This window comes from Labrus bergylta, chromosome 2, assembly GCF_963930695.1.
Source record: "Labrus bergylta chromosome 2, fLabBer1.1, whole genome shotgun sequence".
Taxonomy (NCBI): Eukaryota; Metazoa; Chordata; class Actinopteri; order Labriformes; family Labridae; genus Labrus; species Labrus bergylta.
The window spans coordinates 19,568,800-19,579,448 of NC_089196.1; the positions used below are offsets into that span (position 1 = coordinate 19,568,800).

At 40.3% G+C, this 10,649-nt stretch overlaps 1 long non-coding RNA gene across 1 annotated transcript; it reads left to right on the top strand.

Moving 5' to 3' along the window:
- Nucleotides 1-724: 724 nt before the first annotated feature.
- LOC136177105 (uncharacterized) lies at nucleotides 725-8,944 on the top strand. Its single transcript, XR_010664762.1, has 9 exons — nucleotides 725-1,812; nucleotides 1,985-2,063; nucleotides 2,380-2,446; nucleotides 2,778-2,870; nucleotides 4,015-4,249; nucleotides 4,559-6,262; nucleotides 6,903-6,998; nucleotides 7,227-7,337; nucleotides 8,185-8,944. It is a non-coding gene; the product is annotated as an uncharacterized lncRNA (long non-coding RNA).
- The last annotated feature ends 1,705 nt before the right edge of the window (nucleotides 8,945-10,649 follow it).

Genomic DNA, 10,649 nt, shown 5'->3' on the forward strand with positions numbered 1-10,649 from the left:
AGTCAGCTGAATCAGCGCATAACTTGACATAACATTGTGACAAAGTGGGTGAGAAGCTCTTCTCTTATTCACCACTTGTAACTTAAGTCTTTATTTAATATCAAATCAAATCATTAATTACAGTTGTGTATTTAGCTTTAATTTATTTTTGCTTGTGTAACATTGTAGCACTTACTAATATCCCGGGTTTGTTTGTGTTAGCAATAAGTTACAGTTCACATCAAAGTATAAATTAACTTACAGCAAACACACAGTCTTGACTTAGTTCAGTCATTTTGATTTAGTTTCTGGAACTGCAAAATATTATTGATTGTCTTATCCATACTTAGCTCTGTTTGTTCTTTTGTTCAGTCGTTCCATGCAGCTAAAAAAGGGATAGCCCACCACTTCCTGGGTATTTATCAGATTGATGATGTCATTGCTGACATCACTGGGGCAGACCATTTTGAAGGGGTTTTATTTCTGAGAAATGTTTTCTTTCTAATAATTTCTTTCATGTTTGAGTTACTGGTAGAATATAATTTAATTAGTTAACGTTAATTTAGTTGAGTAAATGATCTGAAGTTAATTTAAGGGTTTATGTAGATTTCTTTGCTTTAAGAGAAAAGTGTAAACCCACTACTTGAGTTGTGCTGTACCCAGCTGCGGCCATTTTGTTAATGGGGCCATCTATAAAGCCAGGAGACGCGTGCACTTGCATGAGGAGAGGTGAGGACGTGTTGCCTTTGACATGTTTCTGTCTGATTTAGTCATGAAGTAAGTTACCTTATTTACATTTAACTTTTGTTGTTTTGTTAAGTTAATACGTGTTGGTTTAATCACTGTACACTAGTGATGGCGATATGAGGCTTTCCAGCCAATTGTATCGCAAATAGATTCATTACTCGAGGCCTCATTCATCAAGATATAGTCTATGAAACAACAATATATATCTAAATCTATTGTTCAACAAGTTTGAGGACCTATGACAACTACAACTCCAGGAAAAAAAGGAAGATTGAAAGAACGCACTTCACCTTCAAATCAAAATAATGAGCACAGATAATGATGATAGTGACAGAAATAGTAACAACTAATTGAAGCGATTCCACATAGCAATACATGAAAGCTTTGTAGCATGATGGTTATGACAGCGCCGCTTTGACATAGAGGCTCGGGTTTGGTTCCTGGAACTGCTTAACAAATGTTTTGTTTTAACGTTTGCCTTATTGGGAGATGATACCTCAAAGTGCTCCCAAACAGGAGACGTTTTCCTCTTTCTCGCAGGCTCCATTTCTTTTCATCTATTTTCAAAAAATAGAACCAAAACTCCAGCTCTCAACAACCAACTAACGCAAACTCACAAGGAGACATGACAAGTGGGTTTCGGTTCCTTTTATCCACAACCCGAAACACAAACAAATCAATGATGTAGTTCTACTCGAAGTGAGGCCTCGTTTGTCATCGATGACGCGCTTCTCTGAAAATGACACAAGCCTCGATACGGGGCCTCGGCTAGAAATGTCCCTCCTACTCGACACACGCTTCAAAGCCTCGGTGTCAAGCGTAACATCACTACTGTACACTGTAAGACTGGACTTTATATCTAATTAAATGATTTAATTACAATTTACATGAATTATTTAAGTTTGTACTAATTTGTAGACATGGTTGACTGTGTGAATAACTTTAAGTTAAATGGCCTTAAAATATTAAGTTTTAGTCATAACCACGCCTTTTCATGTCCTTTGCATTGTGAGCGCCATTTGAAATTTTAGGTTGCAGGTAACGGGCATCTTTGCTGCAACTTCGTCTTCTGGACCGTTAAGTCAGGTAACGCTGTTTTCTCTTCATTATTATGAGTGTGTCAATTTGAGGGGCTATTGGTGAGGAGTGAGATTTGTTTTACCTCTGACAGCAGTGGAAACCTTGTTTTCACAGTTAACAGACATTTTCACCTGCTAGCTACCTTTTTTTTTAGCTAGCGTTACGTTTCTCATTGTAGGTGAGGCTGTTTAGGAGAACTTGAAACTGTTTAAACGTTCACCAGTTTTCACCAGTTGTACAGCGGTCCAATGGATCTGGTGAGTGCTGTTAAGTTAATTTTAGCGAACACGTTGTATTTTGAGATGGCCATTGATTGAAATAGGTGCAGTTAAGGTTAAATAAACTGAAAAACTATATGGCTATTTAATGTTAATCTCATGCAGCTGGCTAACTGCTGGCTCATGCTCAGGTTGTGTGTGTGTGTGTGTGAGAGCATGTGTGTGTGGTCAAGCTGTCAAAGTTAAATGATGTCCTGCCGTTATCAGTGTACAAGGCGAATCTATGGTGACACTGAGAAGATTTGTTATCTGCTAAATACCTGTCCATGCTTTTCCCCATATGGCCGTGCAACAGAAATTAACCATGAGGGTTATTGTCTGTGAGGGAGATGTATGAAAGATGACTTTTACATCAGACAAAGGTGAGTTGAGTTGTCTACATCAGTCTTCTCCCTGTCTTCCCACAATCTAAGTTTCTCCCCTTTGCCTTGATCATTCCTTTCTCTCAGTCTCTGTCCTGAACGCTACTGTTCTCTCCCATTCTCTACTCTCATCATTTGCGCCTCTCTCAGCTCCTGTCTTGTCTCATACTCTAATCTTTTCTCCTGTCCTCTCTCCTTTCATGCCATTTTGTCTTGTCCTCTCTTATACTTTCCAGTCTTGAAAATTAGACATTTTTGTCATAACTTGTTGGAAAGTTTTAGAATTTGTTTGATAAGAACTGTGTTGTTTTCTATGCCCACTATTTTCCAGACCATGGAGCCAACATGCATCAGGTGCCTTTGTCTTCGGGGACTGCCAGTCATATTGGGAGATGATCCTTCCGCCTTCTTCAAGACATGCTTCGTAAGTAAATGAATTTGATTTAAATGTTTCAGCTGCATTTTCTTTTTTCCATTTTAATTTTGAACCTTTAATTAAAATCATATGCTTTTTCGTGTTTCAAATATCTGTACTTCTATCTATCGGCTAAACAATCTCAATATCTGCATATTGGTTAATGGCATGACATAAACTGAAAAGACTATAAACATCCTTAAAAAATGGGCTCAATTAATGTTAAATATTTTACTTTGGCTGTACAATTAAAAAGGAAGCACTTGTGGCCAGGTTGTATTGTGCCTTGCTATTCCTTTAAGTGCCCATTTTAAAAACTAGAGCAGCCATACTGGGTAAAAGTGAGCTGGCACCCAAAATTCAGACTCTGAAAAATCAGCTTGTACTGTAAAACGGGGTTCCAAGTAGTTATGCTACAGTTCCAGATATCAGGTGCATTTTTATTTTTGCATTTCAACATGTCTGTGCACTGTTTGCACTTCATGCTGGATGGCATTGGCACAGATATAGTGAAAAGAGGTTGATTAATATCAAGATTCTATATTTATTCAGTCCTAGCATTAAGTACAGTAATCCCATGCTGTTAGTATTGTGAACGTAGGGTACGGTTGTTAAGAATTTTTGTAAATACCGGTAACTGTCATAATGAGATTTGTAAGGCAAGGCATTATTTTCCTTCCAATGTAATTTTGTTACACCATCCTTATCTGTTGTGTTCATGGAGATTAGAAGCCTTATCTAACAGCTGACATCTGCATTAAGGTAAAAGGTCAAACTTACCTTTTGAACACTGGGGTTGCTGATAATCTGCCTTTTGATGCTGTCCCAGAAAGAGACCTACCAGTTCTTTTTGATTTGTTGGAGCCAGAACAAAGCAGACAGTGTAATGCTGTGGTAAACAGAATGCAGGCCATGCAATCCAATGAGCTCCTTTTTTATTTTTTTTTTATTTTTTATTTTTTATAAATGAGTTGGAGACCACACCTGGGAATTCTCAGAAAACCTGCAGACAGAGAAGGCACAACAAATTCCAAAAGACGGTGATGACACCACCAACCAGCACTGAGCCAGAGTTACCACTAGGGTTTCAAGTTCCAGGTAATATAAGTGATATGCAGAAAACTGAAAACAGTCTTTGGTCTCTCTTTTCCAGAAAGCAAAGGAGAAGGCACCGGAAGCTGAGTTGGACATCATGAGTGATGACAATATCCTGCAAATCCTCTATCATCAAGAGTCAGCGTTGCAGCTAGTGGTTCCCCAAGCAGCTTGAAACACCATACTTGCCTTGGGGCACTCAGTTCCCTGGGCTGGCCACCTGGGCCCAGAAAACCACAGCTCACATTTAAAACCATTTCCACTGGCCTGGCCTGCGCAGACATGTTGCTCAGGTTTGTGAAAGTTATCCTCAGTGCCAAATAACATCTGCTAAAACACCCCCAGAGCTCCACGTCAAACACTACCCATTATTGGCACCCCATTTGAGCGCCTTGGGATGGACATCTTTGGTCCCGTAGAGAGACGCAAAGCAGGGAGCTGTTATATGCTGGTTATAACAGACTTTGCTACCAAGTATCAAGAAGTCTTTCCACTAAAATCCATCCATGCTCTCTGTTTGATACAGTTCTTTTCAAGGGTGGGCTTCCCTTGTGAAATATTAACTGATCAGGGAACTAACTTTGTCTACTCTGCTGAAACAGGTGTACCAGTTACTGGGTATCAGGAGCCTCAGGACTACACCATATGTTCCTGAAACGGATGAGCTAACAGAGCGCTTTAACCGGACCCTGAAACAGATGCTCCGGAAGTTGGTAAACAACACTGGTACAGACTGGGATCAATGGCTGCCATACCTCCTTTTTTGCAGGGAAGTACCCCAATCCTCCACTGGTTTCTCTCCTTTTGAACTTTAATATAGACATGAAGTTTGGGGGTCGTTGGCACTGTTGAGAGAGATCTGGGAGGGGGCAAGGGGAGGGTGGAATCTGTTAACGTTGTATCCTATGTCATCCAGATGAGAAAATGGGTGAGCTGGCCCAATCGCACGTGGCGGACGCCCAGCAGCAACAGAAGTCCTGGTACGGCAAGCCAGCCAGGGAGAGATTCTTCGTCCCTAGACAGAAAGTGCTGGTGCTGACAAACTGTTGGCTAAATGGCAAGGACTGTTCAAAATCCTGAAGAAACTTGGGTCTACCAGGTATCCACACCAAGGCACTCATGCTCCAGTAGGGTACTTCACATAAATCTCGTAAGAGTGGGTGCAGTGAGCTGGAAGAAAAACAGAAGTGATGCTAATAAGTGGATGAGCAATACTTGCCTCTCTAGTGACCTGGTAGACCATGATCTCAGTAACCAATCAGGCAGCCAACAGATTCAGGTGAGCTCTATCTGTAATTCAGATGTTTTCCAGGAGAATCCTGGGAGAACAAATATTGTTGAACAGGACATGAGCTAGTGGTGTAACCCAATGGTGCTTGTACCAAAGAAGGATGGAGGCATAAGGTTCTGCATTGATTTCAGGTACCTGAATTTAATTTCCCTCTTTGAGTCCTATCCAACACCAATAATATATGAACTGCTTGAAAGGCATAATACTTGACCAGAATAGATCTCTGCAAGGGTTATTGGCAGATTCCTCCCACCGATCAGTCACAGGAGCTGACAGCCTTCAGGACACCCTGCGGCCCTTTCCATTTCACAGTAATACCATTTGAGTTTCACAGTGCTCCAGCAACTTTCCAGAGACTCATTGACCAGGTAATTTGTTATTTCTCTGGTTTTGCTGCAGCATATCTAGATGACATTGTCAGTTACATTAACATGTGGGAGGAACACCTGCAAGCTGTCTTGGATCTCCTTCAATCTTCCGGGCTGACTGTCATCCTATTGAAGTACCTAGGCCACGTCATCAATGGGGTTCTACACCCTCAGGTCAACAAAACCCAGGCCATAGAGTCCTGTCCCCTGCCACAAACAAGCAGCTCTGATCTTTTTGGGCTATCAGGCTTCTATCACTGCTTCATACCAATTTCTCCAACAGGGCAGTGCTTCTCACAGACTTGACTAGATCCCAAAGTCCCAATCAGATCCAGTGGACAGAGGAGGCAGTGGCAGCTTTCAGTGATATCCAGCAATCACTAAGTAAGCAACCTCTTCTGTACAGCCCAAACTTTGACGAACATTTTCTTCTGCAAATTGATGCTTCCGACAGGGCTTTGGGAGCTGTGTTACTTCAGGATGATCGGCATCCAGTCGCCTACATCAGCTGGAAACTGTTCCCCAGAAAGGTTCAATATTTGACGGTGGAGAAGGAGGCACTGGCTATCAAGTCGGCCCTTGATTCCTTCCGGTCCTACCTTGTTGCTCAAGAGTTCACCTTGGAGACAGATCACAAGGCCTGTTTGGTTTGTAAACTTTGTTTTCTATTTTTGGGGTAAAATAAAACCTACCTTTTCTTTAAACTTACTACTGTGCCTTACCGCTTGGTCCCTAACAGTCCCCCTCAAGAGAATCCTTCTCACCAGGGTAAGGGTTTTTATAAGACACACAAGTGAAGGCCTGTGTCTGGCCATGAAATGTTTGTCTGATTTCACCTATGGCTTTGATGTCACCAGTTGTAATAATCCCAATGGATTTCATTACCTACATAAAGATATGGGTTCTTCTTTATTAGGCTTTGGTAGAGAAACCATCCAGTGCTGACAAGAAGACGTACCACCATCTCCTCACACAGAAATACGAGGGAAAATACATACACCCATTTTTCTGCCGTACGTGCGTTTGATAAGTGAGGGCCAATATGTGTTATGTTTTTGTCAACAGGGATATACAATGTGTTTCTACTCATGTAAAGGATGGGTTTTTCCACATTTCAAACTTTGCCTTATTGTTGACCAAATGAAACATTAATTTTTCTTTTTGTCATCACAGCCATAAAAAAAAAATGGATGTAGGATCTTTGATAAGAGGTTAGTCGAGACCCTCTTCTGTTAGGGTTATTTTTTTGATAATCAGAACTTTAATCCCACCTCTCCACACACTCAGCTCCAGTCTCAAATCAAGAGACTTCTGCTCGACCAATGATTACCACATCAAGGGCTGCAGTACAAGGATGTTCAGTCTGGGCCATGAAAACACTTGGTGAGTTATTGTTTATAAAAATAATTTTCGCTGGTGTATCCATGAATTAAACTGCATTGGAAGATATCCTTGCTGCCTTGTCCATCTTGTACGTTTTTCTGACTGCATTTTAAAACGGTTTTGGTTGCAATTACATTTACTGTCAGATATTCCCTCTGAACACCTTTGTGGCCAAACTGTACACACAAAATCTGTAATATTTGCATTTTGCTGTTTTTTCTGCTTTAGATTTCTGGCCTTTTCCTTCAACAGAGGGAAAGATCCCTGGCCCCCGGTCTCCGGGATGTGTGAGAGACAGGGCGGCTGCGGGAGAACTCTTGCGCAAAAAAAGGCTCTCTGGTCAGATAAATAATACAAAATGAATGAGTAACTTAAGGTTATTGTAATATTCTTCCATAACGTCAGAATTTGCATCATCATTATTATCACTACCAGCAACAACAAATTTGCAGTATTATAATGCCATTGGAGACAGCAGGGTGTGTCACAAACCCTCCCATAGAAAAACCTTAATTCAGAGAGCTGGGGCTCTAATTTACTATGCACGCATATGAAGAAGTACAGGGCCCGCGCTTCACATATTTTTTTTTTAAAAAGTGCTCAAGCCTTGTGATAATGTTGCAGATGAGCACAAATAACAGTTGCACCTTCTGTTGCACTAACAATAGATGTATGGACCACCTGTCTCTGTGAGCAAGGTGGGTTTGACAGAGCTCGCCATTTTTAGCGTTGGCCTCAATGCTAACAGGTGTATTGAAAAAGGGCTAGTCCTGTGCAATTAGCGTTAACCACGATGCTAACAAGATACATGTAAAATGCTAATCAGTTAGCTTTTGTGTTCTGCAAAAGTTTGACACCATGAAGGGTGAAAGTAGCTTAGCCACAGTATGTAAAGAGTAGTTTAATGCAAGTTACGATTAAAGTTTTTCCTCTTTTGTTAATTTCATTCTCTTTTGTGGAGTCTCTCACACAGAACTTCAGTGTTTCATAGTACAGTAAACTGTCCTATATTGTCTTATCAATAAAAAGCTCAACAGTAAATTGATGAAGAAAATCTTTAACCTTTTTTTTTTTTGTAGTACAACAGAGCTAATGGAAAATTGTGAAATTAATTGGTGTTAAATGCGAAGTGCTTAAATTGAGATGAAGCCTGTGTTGATGCTGACGTGCATGTTTATCTTTATAGGGGTGGTGTGACCTGGCTGTAGGTCAGGTTTTGGTAAAAGGCAGAATTCGGGCTCATCCAGAAGACCATCCACCATAGAACTGTGAGCAGCTAACTGTATAGTGAGCCCAACCTTCGAGACCTTAAGTGGGATTAAGAAGACTTTTTCTTCTAAGGAATTACTTCTTTCACTACTTCATAGAGCAGAAGCACAGATTAAACAGAAACACACACCTGGATTGAGCCCCAATGAAAAAGACTGGGATTAGACACTTCAAATGTTTGTTTTATTTCATGTGCATGCTTTAAATTGTTAATTGTATATTATAATCTTGACCTGCAATATTTGTGTTTCTTGCATACAAAGTTTGAAAATGTATTCCTATGTGCATCTCTTTACTGGTATTCAGACCTTGGGCTCGAGGAGTCCTAGTCTTCTGATGTTTGTCCACGTTCAACACTTTATTTACAGTAACATAGGTTTAAAAACAACTGCTTTTTCCCTGAATTTGATCAGATATGTTGGTAGCTATGACACACCAAATGTTTTCATAATGTTGTTAAAGATAATACTTGTATTTGTAGTAGCATTTTTTTTTTTTTTCCACAAACTGTTGGAGTGGAAGTTCAATAGACCTCCTTTTTGATTACTTCAAAGTTGGACCCTGTTCCCACTGAGCTGTTAATAAGTGCATAATAAAGTATTTATTGACCTTTATAAGGCATTAATATGAACCTAATAAAGTCTTATTAATGTCAATAAACATCTTATGAACATTGATAAGTGATCTATAAACAAGTTTCTTTGTGTTAATGAATATCTTGCAAGCCAATTATAAATTAATTTATAGTTTAATTAACACTCATGAAGTCTTATTAATGTTAATAAACATCTTATTAATGTTTATGACGGTATATAAAGTGTCAGTACATTTCTAGAGCTTATAAGTGTCAATAAGACATAATAAATGCGTTAATTATGCCTATATTAACACTTATATAGTCTTATTTGTGTTAATAAGAATCCAATAAGGTCTATAAAGTGACTTATTACCTGTTATTAATGCTTATTACAAGCACCTTAATATAAAGTGTTACCCTACATTAACACTCAATTAAGGTCTCATCCTGACCAAACCTCAGCTTACTGGTTGTCCCACATCCCAGGTATGGACTTGCCATCCCATTCTACATGCTGACATGCTGCATGGCGCCAGGACGGATACCACAGCCCAGTTGAGTAGGCAGGGAGACAAGAGATCTCAGCATTTCAAGCGGCTGAGCAGAACCCGAGCCCTGGAATCTAGTGGAGCCTTGCACCGGGAAGAGCGACAACAGATCGATGGCTGTGATTAATTAACTTCTAATGAGTTCATCTGAGCGTTAAGAGACCCAGAAAGTTGGACACGTCCCATCGTCTATCTCTCTCTGACCTATACCATCTCCCTCCCTCCCTTCCCCATCCTCTCCTGCAGCTATCGATCTAATTTGAAGGAAAATGAAGATTATCCCTTTCTTTTTTAGTTGCTATTTCACTCTTCACCCTTCGGGATCTTTTTTTATTGAGCGGTTTAATAATAAGTCTTCAAATTATAAGCAGTACAATAACCTGAATTGGATTATTGGTTTCCGATTCTGAGTCGAAAGTTGTCTTGGGTCACAGCACAGTGCAGGTACCTCATTGTTAACCATTCCTTTTATTGTGCATCAATAACACAGCACAGTGAAAATCAAACACTATTGAGCTGACCTGATTTCCTGTAGATACTAAAGCTAGAGTGGCATAAGTCGTGCTGAAGTCGGCATGGCGATGGCAGAGACACAGGTTCCCACATGTGATTACCCTGGCAGTCATTATGATCCTGGCGAGAGTGAGAGTGAAAGCTGGGAGTGCAGGAGCAATGGAGATGAATGGTCCTGTGAATAGGGAAGTGGATTGGGGAGCCAAGGCTCCCCGTGTAGCTTGGTCTGCCATTTTCTTTCTCCATTTCTCAGCACTGAGGGTCGGGCTCAGAGTTATTTGTCTCACAGTGAAATTAGTAATCGTGCCACCATCCATCATTGGCTGACCTGTTATTGATCGCCAGTGCACCTTCTCTTTTCAACTAAATTATATTACCAAAAAAAAAAGAATAGCAAATGTCTGCACACTCTTGAGTGGCCCACACTTTTCCCTGCCTCAGCAAAAGACTGAGACTGAAAAAAAGCAGACTTTTCTTGTGTTACATTACTGAGACATGTCAGGCAATTTTATTCAAAGAGGTTGGAGTTGTTGTTTTGTAGGTGAGAGTGGCACAGGATTAAACCACCATAGACTTTGAAGCGGGGGAATTTCAGCAAGCACAGCTTGTTATACAACATTGACATCTCAGTGACAAATGTATGCTGTTACCTTGTCCTGAACAATACACAGGATGGAACATGCTGATATAGGCATCGACTTGTTAATGATTTAGAGGTGAGCTCTACATGCCCTCTTCACAAGA